The sequence below is a fragment of the Drosophila serrata genome, unplaced genomic scaffold, assembly GCF_035046125.1.
Source record: "Drosophila serrata isolate PLE 108 unplaced genomic scaffold, ASM3504612v1 contig_184, whole genome shotgun sequence".
In the NCBI taxonomy this organism is placed as follows: Eukaryota; Metazoa; Arthropoda; class Insecta; order Diptera; family Drosophilidae; genus Drosophila; species Drosophila serrata.
In genome coordinates this window covers 4,473,510-4,500,107 of record NW_028257082.1, presented here as the reverse complement: position 1 = coordinate 4,500,107, position 26,598 = coordinate 4,473,510, and the positions used below count along the sequence as shown (strand labels likewise).

The 26,598-nt window shown below is 36.6% G+C and overlaps 3 long non-coding RNA genes across 4 annotated transcripts in view; 2 read left to right on the top strand and 1 right to left on the bottom strand.

Annotated features, from left to right (window-relative positions):
* Positions 1 to 26,598, top strand: part of LOC110191099 (uncharacterized) — an 86,211-nt gene that overhangs the window by 23,143 nt on the left and 36,470 nt on the right. The gene's annotated exons all lie outside the window — the stretch shown is intronic.
* On the top strand, positions 12,515 to 13,119 carry LOC147644369 (uncharacterized). Its single transcript, XR_015270775.1, has 2 exons — positions 12,515 to 12,725; positions 12,781 to 13,119. It is a non-coding gene; the product is annotated as an uncharacterized LOC147644369 (long non-coding RNA).
* On the bottom strand, positions 16,168 to 20,224 carry LOC147644368 (uncharacterized). Of its 2 annotated transcripts, XR_015270641.1 has the most exons (3): positions 19,860 to 20,224; positions 18,986 to 19,799; positions 16,168 to 17,993 (listed from the first exon to the last, which is right to left on the bottom strand). It is a non-coding gene; the product is annotated as an uncharacterized LOC147644368 (long non-coding RNA). The 2 variants fall into 2 exon arrangements; XR_015270640.1 differs by having other exon boundaries at positions 18,986 to 20,224.

The following is a 26,598-nucleotide window of genomic DNA, read 5'->3' as shown; positions in this document are numbered from 1 at the left end:
ATGGGAGGACCTCACAGTGATGTTATGGCTCCTGGTTATGGGTCCTGTCATGCAAAGTGGTCAGCGTGTAAGTTTGATTGGCTTTTCCTTGCGGTTGTCTGACCGATCTCGATGGCACTGCAGCGTAACAATGTTTTCTTTTTTTTTCTTGGCTTGAAAATTAAATTTTATGTCCTAGTTTGCAAAAACATTTTACATATTTTTCTGATGCAGTTGCAGGGATGTAGTGAAAGTGTTTTCTTGGCTGGGGAAACATGTAGCAGTTCGCTTGATTAAAAATTACAGTATTTCCTTGGCATTTTCTATATAAAAAAGAGCAGTATAAAGTATTCTGCATTCATTTTCAATGCGTATTTGAACTGTAATACCTGAAAACTCCATGGTATTCATTTCCTCCCTTCAAAAACTCAATTACCCAAACCATATATGTATGTTTCGGTCCCAAAGCGACCCAGTTAGATTATTTTATGCTCCATTGACATAAGTTCACTGCCATTTCTAGCTGTGGCCAGTGCAAAGCCATCAATTTTCCTCAGACAACAAGAATAGAGGGGCCGCGCCTTTGTTTAAATTTTGGCAAGACATAATAATTTTCCTACGCAATGCCATCGTCCCATTATTATTATTATTATTTGGCTTGCCAAAATAAAGGCGTGTGCCGTCTCTCCTCGGAGGAAAACAAAAAACACCCATCTCGGCCCCATAAATTATACTGACAAAATGCATTGCCCACGCCCCATAATTAGTGCGTTAATAAAGACAAGAGTCCGTTCGGCGGCGGATGGATAGACAATAGAATCGTATAGTTTTATTTATGTGATTTGCCGTCACTGCAGCGGAGGCGATCCAATAAAATAGCCCCCAAAACCGGCTAACGGTTTTGGCTTGTTGTCGCAAACAACGCCATAATAATGTAATGAAATTTATGATGCGCATTTAATGTACTCCTTGGCCAGGACAGCGCGACAATAAACGCCAGACTGGACGGACTCGAAAGGACAACGAGAACTTGGACTTCCATTCGGGGTGCTGGAATGAGAATAGGAACTGGGATCATAACTGGAAAATACATTAAAAAAAAATTCTTTATTTTGAAAGCTCTTAAATCTAAAAAGTTTCACAGACTGCTTCTGAAATATTTATAACTTTAAAAGTAAAATTACATACATTCAAATAATTAAACTTTAATACAATTAAATGTTTTTGACAACTAATTTTGAGGATCGTTCAAAAATCTGTAGATTATAAAATCCCTTTAAGAGGTGTCCAAAACTAGTTTACATTGAATTGGTTACCTAAACAAATTAATTACAAATTTTTGGGAAAATTTTTAAGGAATCTTGAAGCCCTTAGCAATATATCTTTTAGTTCCCTATTTGTTGGTTCATATTTTGTTTCTGTATTTGTATAGTGCTCTATTTAAAAGATATATATAATAAATTAACAAAAATCAGTAAATTAATAAATATCAGTAAATTAATAAATATCTATAAATCAGTCAGCAGTCATTAGATCTTATAAAGAGTATATGAACTTTATTTTAAATAAATTGCAAAACAATATTTATACTGTAATGAAATGTTAATATAATTGGAATTTTGTGCTTATATTTCTTATGCTAATGCTAATTTTTTCCCAGTGTAAAACTGCCTTTTGAAGCTTCCTCCGAACAAAGCCAACACTTAACTGATTTCAAAATTATATTGTCGCGCGTGTGAGTCGATTGCTGTGTATGTATATGTATAATATGGCATATAATTTTATTGCTTATTGTTCGCACTGGTCAACCCACCGCTACCACCCTCCCTCCCCCCGAATTGTTGCACCCTCCACCCCTCCCCCATTCCCCCCCCCCCCCTGTAATTTGTGCGTTTGTGCGTGATGAGAGGCGAATCGGGCTGCAAAAGCGAGACGACAGGGTAAATATTTGTCCTGGGAAAACGTTAGTTGCGGCAATCTAGACACATATCTGTGTATACAATGGGTCCTGCGACCCATTCGTACCCTGTTTGTTTTAGTTTTCATAGAGTTTTATTGTCTCAGGGCAATGCATTTATTGGAAAAGCGATGGGAGAAATTGATTGCTGCGCAGTGTCAAGGTTATGGGTTTTGGGGGTTGGTATTATACAATATACAGTAACTTTTAATGTCTATATGTGGCTAGAGTAATAAATATTTATTAATTATATATAACGTTAAAATAATAATCAGATATTATTTATAATTTTAATTAAATTAAAGCATTTTAAAGTAAGACTTAAGATTAAATTGAATATATAGTTACTTTTAATTTCTATATCTTGGTAAAGAAATAAATATTTAATTTTGTTATATAATTATCAAGGATTATATCAGATACAAATCTTTATTTCAACCCCCTTTTAAGAGAATATTCCTTTTAGCTTTATACTAAATATCTTGTTTGTTTATTGTATATAAAACACCTTTTAAGATTGTTGTCCTTTTAGGTTGATTAAGTAATTAGAAAACCACCATTTAACTTGCTAAACAATTTCGAAATCTCACCGAATGTCCTCTTTTAATGACTTGCCTAATTTTACGCAACGATATCCTGCCTTCAGCCCGATATAGCAGCCATCAAATAAATCGCTGTCAACAATTCCTTCCATGACTCATCTTTATAACCCAAAACCCCGCACTCCATCTTATGACAACATCAAGAAGTCCAACTCCAAGTCATCATAAAACGGCAATCCACACAAATAGACAAGTTAATTTTGGTAACTAATTTTGGCAACAGCTAAAGGCCAACACACGCCTAAATCGTAAAATAAAATCAGATCCAAAAGAGGAGTCGAGCCTCATTTAGCAAAGGGGGCTTTTTATGCTCCGCCTTTGAGGAAGTGACTGAGTGACATTGACGTTGGACTGACACGTGATATCAATTCTCGTTTTCGTCCTTGGCGATGATTCAACGGAATCACAAAGGAGACCTCCCTCCCCCCCGGCCATTCTGGCCAATGATGAGGTGCAAAAGAGTGGGCCAAAAATACGCATCAAAACCCATTCCTGTTGCTCCTTTTTTCATTTTCTGTGTTTTATTTTTTCTTTTTTTGTGTTCGCCTGCGCACTTCCGCAATAATTTTTATCGCATTTATTTCTCAGCTAGCTGGTTTCTGCTCGCTGCTAGCTGAATTTTTACTACCGCCTGCCTTTGGCCACATTTCACTCCGAAAAAGTCGGTGGGGCTTTTCCTAGGCGCCACTTGAACTATGAAAATTTGTCCCGCCTTGCTGGCGCCGTGTTTATCGATCGCGCATGGAAAACACTTTTGCCATTTGCTTTATCTGCCAGCAAACATTGCCCGGCAGAAGGAAAAATATATACCATACTATTGCATATATACAAAATATATATATATATATATATAAGTGTGTATTGGGGAGGGTAGACAGGACCTCGGACTTGGTTCGTTGGTCTTGGTACCATTCCCCCATCGCATTTTTCCTTCACAATTTCGTTTGGCGCATTTTCGCTTTCCCTCGTCGCGTGGTGCGTTCATAAATATTCCGTTTTTGCCATTGCCCTGCCACGTTTCACTCTATGTGTGTGTGTGTGTGTGTGTGTGCTTGTATTTTAAGTGTGTTTCTGTTTTTGCAGCAATTTCAGTTTTTATTCCCGTAATTTATATGCCCCACACTTATTGGGGTAGGTTTGGGTAAACGTTTTCCTGGAAGCAACATAACAAAAAAAAAAAAAAAAAACAGAATCAAGCGGCAGGTCTAAGGCTATCAGAGGTTGCCACTGAGTTGCAATTACCACTTGCAATGTTGCGGCCAATTTTGAAATACGGCTAACATTTGCCAGATCATTATCGGGGAATTCTTTGGGATTATTAAGTGATAGGTTGCAGGTGAAGTTTACTATGTGTATTTATATAAAATCCCCAAAGAAATATATGTAAATTAAAACAGAAAATATTAGTTTAATTAATTTCCCAACTTTGAAATAGGGTTTTTCATTTCTTCTGGCTTATAAAGTGATAGGTTGCAGGTGAAGAAGTTTCACTATATATATTTAAATATATCCCGTAATAAAAATAAATAAATTTAGACAGAAAGAAACTTTTATTCTTCACAAAGATAATCATAAGGCAGAGAGCATAGTAGAAAGTCTTATATTATTAATATTCCTTGCTCCAGAATATTTAAAATTCTATTAGCTTTACTTCTCCCATACTGCAAACCTTCATATTTCACTACAAAATATTAAAAATGTCTTTAAACTTTGGCCTAACCCTTTGCTCTCTTGCCTAATTCTACAACCCATGGACTCACTTGGGCCCACTTCATGGGACCCTCATAATTTACAAAAACATTTTCATTTTAAAAATTAATTTCAAACATTGCCCCCAAATGGAAAATTTATTTTAATTGATGATTTACGTTGCCAGTCACGAGCGGGAACCCTTCTTCTCTCTAATGAGGACAGTTGTTGTGGGCAAGTGTTAACATGGAAACCCCACTTTAGACTAAGGAAGCGCTGCTAATCAAGTGTTGAAGAAGGATAACCAGGACCTTTATTTTTGCCTCGTCCTTTTAAATATTTAAGTGGATTTATTTTGGCCGGAAGAAGGGTAGTCGTAGCAGGGGGAAAGGCAAAAGATTCAGACAGACTTGAAGCACTCTCTTTTCCATTTTTTAGAAATTTGCATGCAACTTTCTGCACTGCAGTTTGTTTTTTTGGTTTTGTTGCCCCCGTTTGCTTTTATTTTTCCACCTGTCGCGTAAAATTTCACACAGCAGCATAAATTTCCGACCCGACGGCAACCGCAGGCGGGAAAACCACCTGGCCACGCCCACACCTTCAACGGTAGCTCCGGTTACAGGCGCTTTTCCCTGAGGCGACGCGCCGCATTTGACGCCACATAATTTTGCTGTCGGTGGAACTTTCTGTTAGCCGCTTGTTGTTTTTCCCCCCCTTTCCACCTTGCGTGTTTTTTTTTTGTTTTGGGCCAGCCACGCCTCCCCCGCCTCTTGCATTCGCATTGGTGAAATTTATTTGGCGACAATAACAAAAGTTTTGCATACTTTTGGTCGGTTTCGGCGGCATTTCATTTACGATTTCGTTTTCGTTTTGTTTGCTAATTAAAAGTAAGTGCCACCCCCCTCACCTGATAATACAGTGGTTTATGGTTTTAAAAATAATTACTAAATTATAAAATTGATACGGGAAACATAGTGATAAAGGTATGACATCGAAATCTGCTAGGAATATAGGAAAAACGGGTTTTAAAACCTTTTAAAGAAATTTCTATGGTAATAATTTATTCAAATTAAGTTGTCTAAGTAACTATCAATATTTCTAGTTAGCTAGGATTAATTTTAATAATTATTATAAATTAAGGACACATACCACTATGCAAAAAGGATATCTTAATCGGCTTTACAAAAGGAATTACCTTCTTTTGGCCAAACTAATCGCTGAGAATGGGCCGAAAATTTAAAGAAATATTTTGGAAAACTGCACACGTGTTCGCCGGCGGCTTCCTAACCTCACCGCCCCCTGCCCTCCGGCCACGCCCCTTTGGGACGCCATTTTGCACGCGAACTTTTTGGCCGCAGTTTGACATTTTGCCGCAAGGAAAAAGCGCTCCAGCGAGAGGCGGAAAAACTTGAAAATAAAAAGCGAGGAGCGAGGCGAACATTTAAAACTTTCGCAGTTTTAAATTGTCGCAGAGGCAAGAAACGAATGAAAGGAAAGGCTGCAGTTGACTTTGTTTTCCTGCCCTCCCCCTCCACCCCCAGTGGCCGCCGGAAAACCTCAACTCGATGCGACTGTCAATTGCAAATGTCACACTGGGAAAGCTCTGAGGGAAAATGCCGGACTGAAAGTGGAGTCGGTCTTTCCGCTCGGCTGTCACTAATTCCCCCAGCTCGATTTGCATTTTTCGGTTACGGTTTGGGTTTTTCTTTTACCGTGTTGCACCCAGCAGTCCTCAGTAGTCCTCAGTAGTTTGTTTTTCCTCGTTTTTGTGAGTGGCTTTGTGTGAGAGTTTTTTTTTTTGCTGGCCATGTGCTGCGGCGGTTTTTCTAAATAAATTGAACATTTGCTAATATCTTGATCAAATGTCGCTGTTATACCCGCTTGATAAATGGAAATTTTCTGTTGTCTAAAGGTTTTTCCATCGCTTGTTTTTCGTTCGAGTCGAGAGTTTTTCGTAACGCTTGACTTGATTGAGTGGACTCTCGCGGTGGGTCATTCTTGACAAAACAAATAGACTGGAAAATTGTTACAAAATAGGTCGTTTTTGAAGACTAAAAAAATTATAACCTTTAAACTTAAAATATTATGTAGAAAAAAAACGGCGCACTTAAAGCGAAACAGATATGTTATATACCGGCTGCCTTTCCGCAAAAGTTTCGCTTTTTCGGGCAACAATTTTACAAGGCACAACAAACTAATAAGAAAGTACGTGCGAATAATTTTACAAATTAGACGAAGATGCCAGGGACACCAAGGTGGGGAGGAGGTTGACACCCGCATGCTGGGGCATGTAACTAAATACTTCTTGCACCACTATTTCGGAGCGCAATAAAGCCCCAACTAACATGATAAGAGACCAGGGACTCGTGTGGAAACCAGACACGCCTCAAACTTTTTGGGCCGCAATGCTGTTAAATGCAAAACTGTAAACAAGGACGAGGTCCTGGCAGCAACTATTTTGCGTGTGACAAACACTGGCTATCGCTTGCCTCGCCGAGGGAAGCTCAAACCGCCAGCGGCAACTTCTCCCAGTGACGGCCACACGGCGGATACTCGATATTTTGAGATGTTAGAGCAAAATGAATAACAAGGAAGAGTTTGAAAGTGAAGTAACTAGGTTTTAAATTGGGTTTTAGAGTGTCTTAAAAAGACTTACAAACACTTCTTTAGATTCTTTAACATTATTTTGATTATTAATATAAAATTTGAGATGTTACAGGGGACAAAATAAGTTGATAATATATTGGAAATGTGTTCATAATCTGTAGCAATTCTGAGGCAGACTTTGAAAGGAAAGCAACTACATTTTATATTGGGTTTAAAAAGTCTTAAAAATATTTCTTAAAGTAATTTAACGTTATTATTAATATTAGATATTACTTAATTAACTTTACAATTGCAGGAGGGTATTATAATATCAGTCTGAAGCTTCTAACGCAGTGAAGTAGTCATTTCCGATCCTATAAAGCATATATATTATTGATCAGCGTAAAAAGCTGAATCGATCTAGCTATGTCCGGTAAAAAATAATTTTTTTTCGAAAATTTCCAATTATTATTTTATAATTTTTACATCGCAAATATTGCCAATCTGAGTATGCAGATTTATAAACCTCATAAAAACTAACACCGGAAAGCTTACGGAAGTAAAATTAATGCATTTTTGGCGTAGTTATGAGTTATTAAATCTTTGATTTGTCTAACAAAACTTTTAATACACGAATATTAATAAATATCGAATATTTGAAGCTTAGTTATGATCGATTTACGATTCAATCTTATATTTGAATTGCCAAATTTCTTTTTAACTGGAATTTATCTTATCTTTAGACTTTTTTAAACTATTCCTTCTTCAGACACACATGTCGTATACTTAATTTAAGGGATTGCATATTAAGTATACGCCGTGTATGCTAGGGATCTTATTTTAATTTCAAAAGCTTGAAACTAAGTAAAGGAGTCATTTGTCGACCTATAAATCATATATATTCTTGATCAGCATCAACAGACGAGTCGTTTTAGCTCTGTCTGGTCAAAAAATAAAATTTTCAAATTTTTTTCAAAATTTTATAAGGGGTTACATCATAAAAATTTAAAAAAATTGGCAAAAATTTTAAAATTTCTTAAATTTTAAATTGAGCATGCAGATTTATTAACTTCTTAAAAACGAACCCAGGAAAGCTTTCAAAAGTAAAATTTGTCAATTTTTGGCGGAGTTATGAATTTTTAAAAGTTTGATTTGTCAAACAAAATTTTAATAGACAACTATTTATAATTATCGAATTTGTGAAGCTTAGTTAGTATCAATTTACGATTTTATTTTATAATTGATTTACTAAATTGCATTTTAACTGGAATGTATCTTATCTATATACATTTTTAAACTATTCTTCCTTAAGACACACATGGCGTATACTTAATTTAAAGCATTTCATGTTAGGTATACGCCATGTATGCCAGATCTATTATTTTTATAATTTCACTTAGAAGCTTCAAACTAAGTGAAGAAGTCATTTTCGACCCTATAAAGCATATATATGTTCTTGATCGTCAAATATCCAATACTTAAAGCTTAGTTATGGTCGATTTCCGATTCGATAATAAAATTTAATGGCAAGCTGCAAGGGTATTTAAACTTTATATTTATAATATTTTCCCTAGAACCGTATAAATACCCTTCCCTAGTTTATCCAACAAACTTATTTTTTTCTGAGTTTTACTAATTTTCCTCGAGCTAGTTCCGGTACTGAGGCCAAACAAAAAGCAATTAGCCAGCACAAATCCGAGGAAAAACAACAGCACGGCAGAGAGAAAGAGAGAGAGAGTAAGAGAGCGGAAAAGAAAAATAGTGAGATGCGGAAAAAAGTCCAATAATAAATAAATAAAACTTAAAGCAACTCACATTAATGAGGCCGCTTGGCGCCACTTGGCATGACAAACATGTGGCGCACGTGGCCAGAAACAGAACTCTGGACGGATCCTGGGGGTGTACATACACACAGTACTATGGGTGGTGTTCTATGTCATGGTGTGCTAGGGGTGGTGACTGCTCCAGCACTAATTCCCTAACATGTCACGAATCATATTGAACATGCGGCTGTGCCAAATGATGATGAGCAGTGGCCAAGTGAATGGGAGATGGACGGTTCGGAATTAAGCCAAGTTGTTGTCTGCTTCCGTTCCAGCATTTTCGGCGGGGTTGGCTAACACTTAACTCATTTTCTACATGTGCCGCATACTAAGAGATGCATTGCTCATTTCGGTTCGCTGGCAATTATAATTGGTAGAAGGAAATTGTGTAATTTTTCACAAATTTTTCATGCATTCCCAACCATTTTGGCCATTAATTATTATTTTTCTCGCACATTTCGCTGATTTATTGAGTGTCAGTTGGAGGTGGAGAGAGTATTATGTATATATACATACTGGCATATTATTTTATTTGACTTTCCCAGCAGCAATCACTGCGGCCTACAAATCTCTCTCTCGGGGTCCGCAAAAAAAAAAAGAAAACCAGCACACAAAAATTAAATGCAAATTGTAAATGAAATTACATGCACTTCCACTTGAGAAGAGCGCAGACCAAGAGAGAGAGAGAGAGAGAGAGAGGGGGAGAAATAAAAAATTATTAAACAATCAACAGCTCAAACAGAAGCTGCGGAATACCTAGACGGGAAATATCAACCCAAAAATCCCCCTCCAACTCCCCCACCCCACCCCTCTGATGATGACGCACATTAAAAGCCTGCAACATTTTCCGACCGCCATTAAGTCAAATGGATGAGCTTGTGTGTAATAAAATTTTTTATTATCATCTGTCGCTTGCGCTTGAAGCATCGAAATGAAAACAGCAACAACAGTCAGTGGCAAGAGCAGCAACAAAAATGTTAAATAAAAAACAAGAAACAAAAGTGGAAGATGAATATCTAGGGATTATCATGGGAAATGGTAAATGCCCTTTGGGAAAAATGGAATACATAATATAGGGGTTCCCAAAAGATATAGAGCTTGAGAGTTTTATTTGAGTTTAAAAATTATATTTATTAAGCATTCTTTATTTATATGCTTATAAAACCTTTAATTACAATTTTATTTTAGAAATAGATAGATACTTCCTAGTTATTGAAAACCCATAGTTTATGAGAAATTACTAAGTTACATTACATAATTTTCAGATTTTCCCCTTTCTTTGACGAAATTAATTCAATAAATTAAACAATTATTAGCCTGCTTAGACTCTTTTAATGAAGATTTCTATATGTTCTCCTTTCCTTAACTAATATAAATTAGATAATTAATATTTCAAAGCACAAGTAACATTCAAAATAACCTCAAAACGATTGAGTAAGCCAATTGAACCACTTAGCCTGTTAGGACATTCAGACCACCATTGCCTTGTCTTGGTAAATTCACACAAAACATCACCAGAAGCCGGAAAATGTGGGGGGAAAATGGGAAAAGAGACAGAGTGAGATGGAAGAGAGACATTCGGGCAGACAGCTCGGGCATTCAGAAATGATGGTCAGCAGCAACAATAACAACAAAAACATTGAGAAATATCAGCAACAAACTTTTGAAAAACAATTTTTTCACTTTGCCTGCCATCGCTCGGGGGAATATATATATATATTTTGTATATATTTTTATTTTATTTTTTTAGTTTTATGGCATTTTAAAAGTAGCACGAGACCCACCGCCAGCACACTGGCATTTTACACTCGAGTGGCGTGAAAATTCATTAAAAAATTGTGTTTAACATGCCAAACAAATAAAAAAAAAAAAAGAAAACAAAAAACCGGCAAACAATTTTTGTGAAATTTTTTATTGCGGTCCAGCGGATGGCAAACGAAATATTTTTGTTGGTCTCATGGATCTTTTTGCATTAATGGCCGCGTACTTTTTTGGCGTACTTTTTGACATTTATTTGACGCATGGCAATGATGTTCATAAATTTTCCCCCGACGAAATGCAATTCGCATTGCATTGCAGCCGGTCCTTGGGTTTGGGTTTTCTCGGTGGCAGCCTCTAGCTGTGTCTGTGTCTTGAGCTCTGAACCGAAATGAGGCCTGTCACTGGCAGTTGTCTTTCAAATAAGGACCTTATCCCTACTTCCCTCTCCACAGGCAATATGTGGAAAAAACAATTTGTGCCAAAGAAATGCGGGTAGGAATGGGAGCAACTTGGGCAGGACGAACGAACAATGACAACGAGGCCTTGGTGACTTGTCAAAAGGAGTGGAGGGAGCCCATCAGCGAAATTCATTTGTTATGCAAGCAACATTTCCGTTTCCGGTTAACACAGTTAGCAGCACGAGTCAGGATCAAGCGGGGCCATAACACGACCAGGAACAAATACTGCAACGTCAACTCGGAAAAGTAATTTGCATTTACCCGCTGATTAATTATAGGAGAGTGCAAGTATGGAGAAAAAAAAAAACACTTGGAGGCTAAATACTTACGTATTTACGTATTTCTAAACGGATAATTGATTTCGTTCGCAGATATATTCGTCACAGAAAATAATTAAGGCAAGAAACTTAAGCTAAGGGAACTCTTAGTATAGATATAAGTAAATTATAGAGCAACCTTTTCCAGTCCCTTTTTCTAATACAATAAACCATAAAATAATAGAATACTAACCGAATATTATTCAATATCATTTCGCATACGTTACATTCATGTCGTAATCATTTTTTAGTGCATTTTCTTTATGCAAATGTTTGAAAAGCGAGAAGTATTTTCAGCTGATTTGCATTTTTGCAACGAGCGTCGCATTGCGGTTTGGAAAAGTCAAGCGGAAAAAGGCCAAGCTAACGGGCATTTTGCTTTCCCAAACCCCTGCGAAAACTCTATTAAATGGGAGACCCATCAGCAGCAGAAGGTGACGGAATGGTTTCCAAAGGGTTCAGATGGGGGGAGAGTGTTGTTGTTTATACCACACGTATTGCCCATAAATTTTCCCAGTACACACACACACACACACAAATGTGCTGAGTATCTATCGAGCACTATATCATTATTTGCCAACTTGAGGTGCGCATTAATAATTATCGCCGGCGATGATAGGAGAAGACAAAAGGAAGAGGGATCATTTACTGCAGCTGAATTGCATAATTATGAGGCGGATATTTTGGAGAAGTTTTCGGTTTCCATTAAGGTAGTGATGGGAATTTAAAATATATATTATATATACATAAAATATTAATCAAATCAGACACTATCTCTTTCAAATTTCCTTGAACTTGAATCAAACTTGGTTAAAAATGCAAACTGATTCCTCAACTCTGCTGACATCTGCCTGAAGGGTCCTGACTCTCATCACTGTTGGACAAGCACTGAAATCACCGGCAACACTAGCCACCCAATCCACCCCCCAGAGCACCACCCACAGTGGGTTGAATGCTGCAGTGACTGTCAAGTCAAGTTGGCCGCAACACGTTGCCCCTAATGATTTATCATCGCTCAGGCTTATACTTATGCTTATGAGTGCCGCACGATGATGTTGATGATAATGATGAGGATGGGGATGGGAATGGGTATGGGGGATGGGGGATGGGGGGATTGGGGGGAGGACAAGTACCTTACTGAGTGCTCAAGTGGCGCATCATTTGCCATCCTTGGCGTTAATGCCTGTTTAGCTGCACTCTGGCCTTCAGCATTTAAGCCACCTTCAATTTATGCAGAGTGTCTTTCAACCAAGAGCGATGGAGAAGGATACCATTTTGGCATTAGAAGTTATTCAATTAAGCAAGCAACACACTTGTAGAGCTTTCAGTTTTAGATAGCTTGCAAAATAGTTTACAATTGTATTTTGATTAATGTTATTTCTGTTCATTAGACATCATAATCATGAAATTCTGGTGAAAGCAAAGAATCTCTGACTTTTACTTTTATGTTAGTAACATTTTGTCTTCTGTCATTTCTTCAAAATTATCACAAATCTGGAAAAATTACAGCCTCAACGCCAATCAAAATAAACCAGAAATAATTATCCTTGAGCGTATGTTGATAAAACATTGTTTTGTAAACCCCATTTAATCCTTTTTCTCGCAAAGTGCAAGGAATGAACAATGGCTGATGGACTGAACTATACCATACCGCCATTTCCATCGACCAAGCCTTTTGGGTCTACCACTTCCTCTTCGGCGATGTCAAGTGCAAGTATATTAATAACCGGCATTATATTGTCCATTCACATGATCTGGCACACATTCCAAACGAAGTTCTTGTTTGCTCCATCAAAGAATCACCAAAATGTTCAGAAAATGCCAGATATATTGTGTCAAATTCAGCAATTATAATCTAGAAGTGTAGTTTCCATCTTCAGCTGCAGTTATATATTTTTTTTGTACGTTGAATTCAAATCTAGAAATAAATTGTTTTTGGCAAAACAATATAGAAAGCTTGTTTATTACCTCCTTTTTGAAGGTAACTCATCGAGGTATTGGTTCAAATTAAAAGCGGGAAAGAGCAGACTTTTCATCTTCAAATTAAAGGCAATCAAGCGAAGTCCTTGCTCCTTGTTCCTTCTGGGTTTCCTTTGGTCAGCTCTCTCCTGGCATCTTCTGTCCGGCAATGAAGACATTTTGAATAGCACAAAAACAAACAAGCGGCAACCAAATGCCAGCACTTGCCACCGTCACTGGCCCTTGTCCTGGCATTTTCCACCTCCTTTGGCTTTTCTTCGTTTCAGCTTCATCTTTATTTCCAACACAGAGAGAAATTATGTCGTTTCAAGATACTTTTATGTATGGAAAAAGTATAACAAAGAAGCTGAAACTATCATGATTTATGAAACTTAACTAATTTCAATATATTTATTTATTAATTTTAAAGTTGTGTCCTAGTTTTTTCTTGAACTGTTGCCGGGGGGTCTTAGCTCAGGTAAAAATAAATTGTAAATAATTCCGTTTATGCGGCATGCGAAGACAAAACACATAAAACTGCCAGCCAGCCAGCCAGGCAGGCAGCCCAACGAGCTGTGAGAGGGCGAGACAGGTGAGAGGGTGGCCAAAAGGTGAACCCCAAGTGCTGTTAGAATTTACTACGCCCGCCGAGGATGGAGGTCCTGGGGTGGCAGGACAACGACGACGACGACTACTACGACTACTACTACGCTGCAGGTCATTTTCATGGCTGCCGTGGCATACGTAATTGAATAGCAGACAGCAGGAAAAAAGGGAGGATAGCGGAAATGGGTCCAAATATACCTCGCACTCGTTGGATTAATTTTTAATGAATTCTCTCCTTTGGCCCCAGAAACCCCATCCGCCTGCGACGTCTTGCATTTAGACCGTCTTTATTTGCGGCAGCCAAGACAAATACACAATAAAGCGACGTGTGTGCGAGCCAGGATATAAAAACTTAAGTGAGCTCAACAAGACGAGGATAAGACGAAAGGACTTGGGTGGGGAAGGGGAACGCTTTAACATTTTTTTTTTTATTTAAGTTTGGCGTCAGTCTGGTGTTTTTCATCCTGCCGCTGCTGCTGCTGCCTCATATGCAAATATTAAAGTGCGGCAAAGTGGAGTGGCGCGGTGGAGTCCACAGGAATTATGAAAAATATGCCAGTTCACAGGACAAGCAAATAAGCAAAGGGGTGACGTGGAGGTGAAGGGGCACTGCATGCACATGCAATCGGATTAACATTTAAATTAAAAAAGCAAAGGCCGCAAAGTGCCAGGCCAAACAAACAAAAGTGTGAAAATTCAGAAGGGTTGAGACTAAAGGATGACCTGGAAAAGTACATTAGTTGTTCTGTAAACTAGAGTTGTGATATTTTCCCCAAAAAGAATTCAGAGATAAATTAAGTTAACATTATTTATATGACCCTTAAGCAAACAAAAGGAAAACATGAGTCTCGATTTAATGTTTAAAACCATATCTAATTTAATTGTGATTTTTTTTTATTTGATTCAAACTTTGACATTGCCAAAAACCTTTAAAACCTTGACTTGTGCATATTTAAGGCCTTATAAGGACCTAGGATTCCCAAAAACTATTTTTTTTATAGTTGTGACTTTTTTAAACTTTAACTTCAAATAAAAAATATATTGATTAATTTAAATTGCAATGCGGTCGAAAGATCTAAGGATTTACCAATTTTCCGGTATCTTCCCTATTCTGATAATAATATATTATTTTAAAAAATATTTCCCCTGAATCAAAGATAAGTTCATTCTTAAATCCCGCAGGATATACCCCTTGCATCCTTGGGAAATGCAACCAAAACCGAAGTTGCCCAAAAAGCTCGCTCGCTTTTTCTCTCATTTCCCACTCTCACAGGACTCGCATTCTCCGGTTCCGGTTGTGCTCTCAGTTGCAAAACAGCTGCTTGTCCTGTGGCATAATTCCGCCTTTGTTGTCCTTTATTATTATTGTTGTGGCAGCTGCTAAAAAATTTTAGTTTAAGCCCTACACAATTTTTTTTTTTAACCGCAAGAGTAGCCCCATATTAGCTCAAAATGTGTTAAATTTAAAACCTCAAATCTCAGTGGGCAGGTGAAGTGAAGTTTAGTGTAAATCAATGCAAAATATAGATAATTTACCTTATAAAATAATACATATTTGTAATTATAAACTGCTTAAATAAATAATAATTTTTTGATTACAAAATAAAAGCAAAAGTAGGTTCAAAGCTGCAATTGCAACTGCAAAACAGGCAGCTGTAAAAAAGCTTTAAGGACTTGTGCAAAAGCTTATGTTGCAAAGCTTCTCGAATGCAATTTCTGAGCGCAAATTTCGCAATATTTTGAAAATATAAAATTATATAGTAAGACTTACCATATAGTCTAGACAATAATGTGAATAAAATACTACAAACTGAAGTTGTGGTAAGTCCTTTTTCTATTTTCTGTTCCATTGTTTTCCAAAGCAAATAGAAATTTGATCAAAAAACAAAACGTGCTTGAACTCTGTATTTCAGGGATTAGATGAAGAAGGGAGTATAAGTGAGTCATATAACGAAATTTTAAACATTTAACTTATATAGACTTTGACTTTTTTTAAAGAAAATGTTATATATTGTTTGAAAAGCCTGTAAAATATGTGCCAATACATTTCGAGGCCAGCAATTTGTGTCGAAAATAAATCAAATATGATTATTAGATGGGTGTTTTCTGTTACCAATGCTGATACGATGCTCCTCCTCCCAGCAAATTAGCATTTGTTCAGGCAGCTCGTCGACTCCTTTGGGTGGCCGTAAACAAAATGTTGCAGCATTTAGGGCGCAAATAAAAATGGCAACGAGCACAATAAGAGCTCTCTCCCTCTCTCTCTCTCTCTCTCTCTCTCTCTCTCTCTCTCTGTCGTTTTTCCTTATTTTTTTGCCTTTGTGGCGTTTTCCTTGGCGCTGTTCACATTCTCAGATATTGCATAAATAATTTATGTAGTTATTTTTGTCTTTTGCCCTGCTCTTCTTAACCCCCCGCGAAAAAGTGTTCTTTCCACAAATAGTTTCTCGACTGCGGATTCAATTTGCCAGGCCAGGCCAGGTGGAATGGTGTTGAGGAGTTGGTTGCATATTTAAATCAAATAAAATTCCTTGACTCGGAATTAAATGTTTAAAAATTTAAAAACTCGACTTTCGCTGACTCTCTCTACCGTCAGCCATCATCTCACCTGAGCTACCCCCCTGGGGGCTCGTTAATTTTTATCATCCCTTGGTTCTTGGGTCCTGGGTTCTTTTTCTCTGACTGCATTCCCAGCCAGAAAATGCATTGAGCTCTATGGAGCAGGTGTCTGCCCATTTCCTTGAGACGGCATTTCTTATTAAAGCCAAAATGAACCTAAAAAGGACTGCAAAAGGAAGACCTGGCCACCGCAATGGTTAGAAGATGCACTAGGAATTGGGTGAAGAGTGAGCCAGGCCAGCTATTAAGGACTCTTCGAACGAATATTGTATGCTCTTGTATTTGAAAGATGTTTTGTCTTGATATTTAAATTAAGTTGAGTAAAAATAGAGGTTTAATAAAGCTTAGTTCGTTAGTTAATTGAAGTAAATACTTAATATAACAGATTAATTTTAAATGCTTTCTATTAAAAGATATATTATAAATATAGCTAGAAATTATTCTATTAATTAGGAAAGCTAAGCTAAATGCTTAATTTTACCTTTCTGCTAGTTCCAATTTGAAGTAATTAAAAGAATTTAGCAAAGCAAACAATTAACTAAGCTATTATAATACCTTTTTTCGGTTAATTTTACATAAACTTTTATATATTTATATATTTTCGTGCTTAGTATTTATATATATTTTTAAAATTACCCAAAAGTCCTTGATATCCCTTTAGGGATAGGGTAAAATTCGCATTGAGACGCGACATGCATACCTAATGACCGAATCCTTGCCGTCGCTCTCGGCTGCTGCTGCTGTTGGAAAAGTAATAAAGCGTGGCCAACAAAAGCGGACTCAAAGCGAAATTCGTCAGCAAAAGTAATAGAAATTGAAGGCATGCCCCAAAATAAAATAAAAAAAAAATAGAACGAGAAGTTGCAGTCATACCGAGGAAATAAAAAATAGAAAGAATAAAGCACAAACTAAATGAAACCGGAAACCGCAAACGGGGAACGAGAGACAAAAATGGCTGCTCCGAGGGGCTGCGTGACTGGCCGTCGTCCTTTGGCAACTATCCGCTGATTATGAATACCGAAAGCTGACCGCAGGCTGCAGCAGTCTGTTAAAGTCCCGAGGAGGTCCTTGCTCCGTGCGAAAACCCGTGTCGCATATGTAAGCAGGTTCACGTTGCAGGTTCTTTGTTGTAAATTGGCAAATATGCAAATCAGACACAGACGATCAACAGGAGACAGGAGACAGGGAGAAAGGAGAAAGGACCTTTCTCATCATCATCATCAGCTTGCATTCATTCGGTACACAGTACTCTCTCTGTCTTCTGGTTTCGGTTTAGATTTGTGGCCAATTTTGGTAAAACGCGCGTGACCTGGAGCCAGAGTTCCTTAGCCCGGCTGGCAGGCCATAAAAAAATTAAAACCGACAGCCACTTGAAGGCCAAAAGTTGACCAAAAGCTTTTTCTCTTCTCTCCTTTTCCTTAAAGTCCTGTGCTAATCGCTGTTTTTTTTATATATTTCTCTCTTAAATGCCCGCCGTAATCCTAATTGGCCAGAGTTGGCGGCAAAAGGCTGAGAGTGCTAAAAGTTTAGCAGTTGGCAGTCTTTTTTTAATGATTTGCAAATCCAAAAGCCTCTAAGGATGCAATAAATATTGGGTTGAGCTGCTAAAAGCCACAAACAGCGGAAATAAAGTGACACTGTGGGGAAAAATAATTAAAAAACAAGTTAGTAAGGTTATAAAATACATTATTTTGATTGTTTTTTAAGTTTAAGAACTCGTAAAGTAAAAATTAAGATTAGATCTTGATTAAATAGTAAGGCATTAATTTATTGACATGACAATATTAAGCAGATCTGGAAAATCTTGAAGAATCTAGTTTAAAATAAATGTTTAACTATAAATTAGTGTTAGTATAAAATATTTCATAATAGTGGAATTATTTTTCCTAGCTTTTTAAAGCGTATTCTTTTTAAGAAAATTATTTAAACACATTAAGAAATTAAATGATGCCTTAAAAATGCTTTTGATATTCTGTTGCCTAAATTCAAGTTTTAAAAGCAACATAATAACCCGAATTCTTATGCAAACTAAGCATAAAATTGGTAAAAAAATATTTTTATATCTTAAGGTACCTAACAAAAGCCTCCTCTTGTTAACTAGTGTATGATTACTCCTTAAAAACAAGCTCAGCAATGAAGGAAATAAAAATAAGTGAAAATCCGCAGGCAGGAAAAAAAAGAGGCACAGCAGGGCCTCTGCAAAAGTTGTAAAAATATATAAAAATTAAAAACTTTTAGCCCCAAAAATGTCAGCACCATGGCCAGACAGCAAAACTCGGCAACAAACCAAATGGGAAATGGAAAATGGGAAATGGGAACGAGAACGAGACCGAAACCAATAAAGCAAAACAAATCCACTTAAATGTGCCAAGTGACGACGGCCACTGGAAAAAAAGGGAGGAGAGTGGCCAAAGTGACAAAGTTAAATTCGAAACTCATAAATTGGCTTATCCACTTAACTGTTAACGGGTTCTCTCTGGCCAGGACCAAGTTGGCTTGCCAAAAAACAAAAACAACAAAAATGAAACGAAAAAAAAATACACACAAAAAAAACTAGGATGGGAGAATCCTAGGAAAGATGTAAAAACCGTTGGCTAATAATGGCGCCGGCCCAAAAAACGCCACTCACATCGATCAGGACACTCCGACTCGACCGCTTCATTTGGCAGGAAAACTTTCCACTTTCCTCCCCTTTTTTTTGCCTTGTCCCCTTTCCAAGGATCTGCGCGCTGCGCTGAACTTTTCGCATCATACTTCAATCAGCGTTAGTCACTGCCTTCGCATGTCCTTCAACTTTGGCCGGTGCAACGGGCATGAGTCCTTGCCGTCAGCCAGGCCATCCTTATGACTTTCTTGTGACTCACACACAGGCAGGATGTCATCAATTTGTGGCTAGCCCAGGGGCTTTGTTTTATTCCTTGTACTTTACAGAAGAGGGATTTTTTTGGGAGTTAAAGGACTTGGTTTTAGTTATTATGAGGTTGAAAAAAATTAGGAAAATGTATTTAATATTATTATTATTGTTTGGTAATTGCTTTTAAATGTACATTAAATAATATATGAGATTTAGAATATGTTCTTATTCTTATTTCTATTATTTTTCAAGTTAATATATAACTTTTTTAGTTACTAATCTTACTAAATCTAGAATATTATATAAAAACTCGATATATTTTAAGTACAAGTGAATTCTTAAGAAGGCGACACATGCCAGGACTTCTCCTCCGGCTGCCATTTGCAACAAATTGCAGCTCATTAGTTGGAAATATTGCTGGAGAAAAAAAAAAGAATAAACGCTGAGACAAAAGCATAAAACAGAAATTGAAAGCGCTGGAGAATTTTTCGCTTTACATTGCAAATGTCTTGCACATTCACAGTGGAATAAATCCAGAAAATATCTTCTAACCCAAGGAACATTTCTCTTGCTGTAGAAAAGAAATAGCCTATAAAATATGCAATAAAATAAAGGCTTTCTCCATTCTTGAAGTATTTTTTTTTCTTACATATTCAATTTAATATCTGAAACACCTGCAAGGCTTTGCTCCACAGTAACCGGCAGCAACTGCAACTGATGCGAATTTCTTGCAAAAATTCCACCAAGACGAGCGGGCAAAGAGTTGTGCCAAAAGTTGCAATAAAAATAAAATACACCTGCCGCCATTCGCAGGAAGAAGGAGAAGGAGTAAGGACTTTAAGGTGGCCGCAGTCGGGGGCGTGGCTTGGCTTTCCAGAAAAACAAACACACTCGGAAATATATATATAGATATAGACAAATGTGTGAACGCCTGCTGATGTGTATAAATATGTTTGCATGTGGAAATGACCGCTCACAGACACTGGCACGCAAAGGCGCATTTATGGCATAATTAATTAGAAATTATACGCGTTGTGCATGTGTAATTTGCATATTAGTTGCCCAGCAGGCGCCCAAGAGCCTGGGAGCCTGAGAGCCAGAGACCCTGAGAGAGCGACATTTGCATGCCACAAGCTGGCGCTTCATTGCGGTCATAGAACATTCCATATTTGCTCTCTCTCCAGGCGGAAGTCCTTTGGGGGTTTTCCCTAGCTTCCTGTCTCTCTCTCTCTCTTGAGTTGCTAGTGTCCTTTCCGCTGCTGTCAGCAGTCAATTAAGAAGCACTTTTAAGCATTGTTCTGAGTGGTTTTTCAAGGGTTCAGGAGTCTTTTGGGTAGTTGAACTTTATATTATTATTAATGATAGTATTTATACAAATTAAAAGTTTTGAAAATATATTAAAAACTATTTGAAAATAGTTTCAATATTCTAAGTATCAAAATTGCATAAGTACTTAGTACCCTTAGCTACCTTTAAGGTAAAAATTACTTTAAACTTACTTTAAACTTGTTTTATAATTATTTTATATACAAAACATATTTAAAACTATTTGAAAATAATGTCAAGAGTTTAAATTACATAATATCCTAAGCGTCCTCTGCGATTTTTAATTTCCTTCAGTTCCAACCCTTTATTTCTAATTAAAAACTGGTTTTGTTAATTATTTTCCAAGCCTTATGTAAACTTTATAACTACAAAAACAAAACATGAATTGATCCTTTAATTTTTCCTCTCTTAAGAGTACTTACAGGCACATTAATAAAATGGTTTTCTGACTGATCTAAGTAATTGCCGTTGTTGTCTTGCAATTCTTGGTAAACAATTTCAATTTTTGGGGGTTTGAGTTTTCCTCTGCTTAACAATCCGAAAATCCGCAATGCAATTTTCCACTTGTTCGCTTCGCTTATTTGGCATTGCTTCGTGGAATTCATTTTGACATTTTTCGCTAGAATTTAATGCCATTAAATGTTTGTGCTGATTTGGCAGAATCCGGTTTCGGTTTCGGCTTCGTCTTCTATTATTCATAGATTACCCGTCTGATAAATGTTCTTTGTTTTAGCCAGTCAAAAGTTGTTGCCTCTTAAATTTAAAGTCCAACAAATAAGTGACAAATGGAGGCTTGAATAATTGTATAAAAAAACCCTTGAGAATAACCTCCAAAACTTGCTAGGAAATTTGGGAACTGGGAAAAGTCGTAAGTAAAGTTTATTTGATAGGCGCGTGTTTAATTTTCAACCCCCTCAAAACAAGGTGTCTGCTCATAATTTATTTAACCCGAATGGCCAAAAATAACATTTGTGCCTGGCATAGGCAATGGCTTTAAAGCGAAAGCCTACCTTTTCCAGGACATCTTGTAAATTCCTGCGGCGTACCGTACCGCCAGCAAAGAAAAACAAGAAAAACTTGTTAATGGCCTTTGGTTACAACTGTCAAAGCACGTAGTTCCATGGGCTGGGGGTGTGGGAAAAGTTTTCATCCAGTTTTCCCATTTCCACAACATAATTATGCCCACCTTGACCAAGTTCAGCATAAATCCACACAATTTCAGCAGTGTCGTTAAGCTCTCAACTATAAATAATTCAAAAATTATCATAAATTACATGAATTGGCCGAATTAAAAATATTTATATATATGACAAATTTGGGTAATTAAATGTAATGAAAGCCCCGCGAGATATGAAGGCGAAAATTATTTATTTCCCGCGAAAACTTGCTCGCCAGCTAATGATGATAAAGTGTGCCAGAAAGTCTCTTTCTCCTCAGCCCACACCTGTCCGAGCGAGACAAAGTTTCAAGTTATCAAAACACGAAACCCACAAAAATTTATTAAGCTGGAGGGGTTTCGGGTTTCGGGGTTTCGGGGTTTTGGGTGTGCGAAGAGCAGTGTCTAGACTGCTTACTTAATAATAATTTGCCAAACAGCAACAACTGACAAACGAACAAACAAGCCAGCAGCCAGCACCAAAGGCATCTCATTTTGAGCGTTACAACTAAAGGAAGGCACTGAGAAAAAAATGGTGTGGAATAATGTAAGGCAAGAAATGAGTAAAAGACTATTTTTATTATTTAAATTTAAAAGATATTAAAAGATGAGCGATTTATTAAATTTTAATTATTTAATTATCATTACTTTGTTTCTATGTTACACTAAATTTTTAACCAGAAATATGGTATTAATTATTTATAGTATTAATAAACACAGTATTTCTAAATTACATTTTGTACGACAAGAAATTTATTTAATTTTTAGTAGGTAGTGTTTTAAAATAATAATGTACAAGAGTATGATTCTTAGGATTGATAATAATATAATTCAACATTAATTACTAAATCTTTCTTCTACCAGAAGTGAGTAATTAATATGTTAAATATTAGTAAAGTATTCATAGTAATATACTTTGGTATTAAATATTTCTTCGCATTATTTAGATGTTATTTTCCATAGAACATAAAACATTTTCTTTTTTATTACTTCTAGATTGAATTCTGAGGTAGAAATAATTTATTTATTTGTATAGGTAGCTTCTAAAAGCAATGTGTGATTATTTATAAATTTTTACATTCATATTAATATAATAAATATTAATTTTGTAAATAGAAAAGAACAAAATCAATAGATCTGCTTGAATAACATTTAAATAGATTTTTAAATCTTGGCTAACATACATTAAATCCTATAAATATTCTTGTGTTAATAACAATTTACGTCACTTAATAATCTTTAAAAGATTTTCTTAACTAAATTTAACCCCAAAAAATATAATAATCATAATTTTCCCTCAGTGCCTTGGCAGAGTGCAAACGTGGCGTATACGCAATATTTGCTGTAATTTACACCAGCTAAAGGCGATGGCTAAGAAGAACTGGCTTTTGGCTTCTGGCTTGTGGCTGCTGCTGTCTTGCATTTAAAAAAATATAGGAAAGCAGCAGCAAACAATGTCTGCCAATGTCACCAAAGTCTCTTTATCAGTGTGTATGTTTGTGTGTTGGTGCCACAAGTTGATCAAATGGCCACCGGATGTTGAGCATAAAGAGAGAGAGAGAGAGAGAGTAGCCGGCAACCGGAAGGCAGGCTCAAAAATACTTTTGTCCAGCTTTTGTCACATTTTTGCAGGTTTTTGCATAAGCCTGGCCAATTTCCATTGGGATTACAATTCATTCCTTGTGGCTAAAGGCCAACTTTAAAGTGTGAGCAACACCAAGGCAACACTTCACCCCCAGCAAACGCATTAGAATGCCAAGAAGTTTGCCGCAGAGACGTGTGCGTGTTTCCCAAGCTTTTCCCTTGCCACTCGAAAAACTCCTCTCGGCTAAAGCAAAACCGGAAAAGATGATTAATTCAAAGTTATTAGAAACATGACTGAAATTTATAATGTTCACAGATCAGGGTGCAAGAGAGAGGGAGAGAGAGAGAAAGAGGAGTAGCCCAGGAAAAGGTGAAAGGCGAGACAAAAATATAGTCATGAGAAGGCAAATGAGTTTTTGCTTTTGAATTTTCCAGGTTCAGGTGCAATTCTCAAAGCCGAGAAGTATGCAATGCGTCACTGCAGGAGTTGATAGGATCTTTTGAAGTTTTCCAATTCATTTTCAGATATATAATAACTTAGTAATAATAATAATATAAATAATAAGTAGAAAAGCTTAGATTTATTACTAGTTGACTTAATTTCGAGTCTAAAAGGAAAATAATATTTATATCTTAATAATTTATAATTGATTTATATGTTAAAAGTTTGAAACTATTATTATAAAGTAAATACTGCTAGGAAAGGGGTAAAAACGTTTTAAAAAAGAGTTATACATTTATTAAAAACGTAAATCTATATTTTAGAAACTTGAAAAAATATTTTATAATAGAAAATTACATATATTATATTATATTATATTTTGAATAGTTTCCATATTAATATACTTATTTTCCTCGTCAAAAAAAGAATCTTAAACTAATTAAATTTTTCGTGAACAAATCTCCAACTCAGCCACTTGGTTGTGTATTATTAATTCAGCTGGAAAATATCATTGCATTTTGCTTTAGTTTTCCACACATACACATACACACACACACAACACACTCACTTATAAGCTTATCAGCAGGAAAAGCAGCATAGCAGCAAATAGAAAATGGGAGAAAAGGGAGAAGAACCAAGACCGCAAAATGCGGTTGAGCTGCAGAACCATTAATTTGTTTGTTGCCTGCTTTAACCCCCAGGAAAGGTCGGGAAAGTGGGCGGAAAAAGGGAAAAGGGGGCGCGGGGGCCTGAGATCCTTAGACAATTTGAAATTAATATTTAAATGGCTATGCAAATTCAGTGGCAGCTGAAAATGAGCAAGTGCCTGTGGAAATTGCTGCGGTCGCCAAGGAAGGAAACTATTTTCAACTTCACTGGGCAGTGCAGCGTCTTTTCATCTCTCTCTGCCTCTTCATCTATTTCTCTCTTTTCTATTTATTTTTTATCCATTTTTATTTTTTGATAAGTCAGAATTTAAATGAATGCTGGGAAATGAGTAAAAGCGAAAGGAAAATTGGCTTTGAACCGGGGGAAAAAAAAGGAAAGAAAGGAAAATAATTAAAAGTGTTTTTTCAGCTGAATTCAGGAATTGGTAGATGAAAATAATATTTATTAGGGGTTAAAGGATACCTCTTAGGCTATTTTATTTTTTATGGAAAAATGTTTCGAAGATTCTCAACATTTTTAACAAGAAACTCTAAAATAAAGAAAGAAATTAATAAAATATTTACAAAATATGATTAAAAATTAAAAATAAATTAATGGCAATGATTTGTATATATTTTAATATTTAAAAATCATTTGTAAATCTATTTATATGATTTATAAACTTAAAAAATCATCCAAATTTCCCCTTAACATATTTAAGCATAAAAATACTGGGAACAGACACTTGCACTCAATAGCTTTCCACTCCATTTCGCTCAGCAAGCTTGCCTCTTAAGAGCTTTCCGCCCACAGAAAGAGCTCTGAATAGCCGGAAAAGAGAGGCCAGAGAGCTTTACTACACTTGCAAGAGTGTCATAACAGCCACTCAAAAGTGTGTGTGTGTGTGTGTGTTTGTTGTTATTGCACTTTTGGGGTAAACAACATATGGCAAAATATGGAAACAAGCGCCTGAAACTGAATTGCACAAATATTTGATATTTGCTTGGCCCAAGCCAGGGGAAACCATGCTAAAAGTGTACAAATATTTAAAAACATATAAATTAACACAATCCGGCCTTAGTTTTTGAGTAATTATTGCATAAAGAGGGGAACTACACACACACAAAAATCACTCTTTCACTTTCACTTGACCAGAGCGGGAGAGAGAGAGAGAGCGAGACACTTCCTCTCTTGAGCTTGTAGCTGCCATTTCCTTGATTTTTTATTTCCTGTCTTAACAGTTCTGTTAGCTTAACATTTCCTGGAATGTTAGTTGCATACGAATATTACCGGTATTACCGAACGTGTTGAGTTAGAACCGAAGGGAAACCCGAACTCGGTTCGTGTCGAGTGCAAACTGCAATTGTGCGCCAGCAGCGACGCCAGCGTCGAGTGCAACTATTGGGTTTTGGCCTCGTGTCTTCGGGCTGCTCGATGGTTCTTCTTCGAGCGAGTGTGTTCTTGGAGCGATTCGAACAGCTACCAGCAACCAGCTTCTACAGCTGCAACTACATAGCAATACGGGTAAGAAGCGCACTGCGACTGCAAGTGCCGCCCCGCTTTTAGCATTCAAAATTGCGTTTCCGAAACGAATTCCGTTACCGAGACCGCGACCGAGACCGAGACCGATTCTGTGACTGCCTTCAGTCTCCAGCCGACTTCCTCTACGTACGGTACTTCAGTCGTTCCACGAAATCCGTAGAATTTAGAGTTCGTTGCCAGCCAAAGGGCATCCGTTTGTCGCGCTTGCAGTTTGCAGTTTCGCTCAGCTTCCCTCAGCCGGAATTAAATAGTTATATATACATATATACAATATATAAATATATAGCTATTATCCTTTATCCTTTGTCTGTAGTCCTGAGGCCCCGTTCTTCTTCGCTTCTAAGTTGCGCGCGCGTTTTTTCAGCTCGCGATCTTTTGCCTTCCGATCGGTGTTTTATTTGAGAAAAATTCGGAAATGAATTTCAAGTGAACAAAAAACAACAAAAAAAAAAAAAAAAGGACTCAGTGTCGGTGGACTTTAAAGTGAATAAATTAAAAATAAACATATATTTTAAAAGGAAGATTTTGTGTGACAAGCTCAAGAAACTTACAACATTAAGAAAAGACTATAAAAGAAAGGTATAGAAAGAATATAAAGAATTCGAAAAACTAAAGCATCAGAAAAGAGAAAAATAAACCAAAATAAAATTATATATTAATAATTTTTAGTTTAGTTTAAAGTTTAATTTT